Source organism: Hibiscus syriacus, unplaced genomic scaffold (assembly GCF_006381635.1).
Source record: "Hibiscus syriacus cultivar Baekdansim isolate YM2019G1 unplaced genomic scaffold, ASM638163v2 tig00110190_pilon, whole genome shotgun sequence".
Lineage (NCBI taxonomy): Eukaryota > Viridiplantae > Streptophyta > Magnoliopsida > Malvales > Malvaceae > Hibiscus > Hibiscus syriacus.
In genome coordinates this window covers 94703-95045 of record NW_024062619.1, presented here as the reverse complement: position 1 = coordinate 95045, position 343 = coordinate 94703, and positions in this window count along the sequence as shown.

Genomic DNA, 343 nt, shown 5'->3' with positions numbered 1-343 from the left:
TCATGGCCATGTCTGCCTGTCTCGTTAGATCTTTTTTCAATCTGAAATAATTACACATGTTAACATAAGTTTGCACTTTGATCCTAACATATTTTAATGCAAATTCTTAACTTCACTAAATTACGATGAATTATTATCTTCAAACAATTCATTTTTATGGTTATATATTAATGGCTTAATATACATATTGGTCCTCAAAGCATACCCGTTTGCATCTAAAGAACACATCCATAAATAGGTGTACTTGTTGGTGTCAGGTCCATTAAGTTATTCCAATGCTCAACTGTGTGATATGGGTTTTACTATCACTAAATTGTCGCATGGATTTTTCTTTTGAATATTC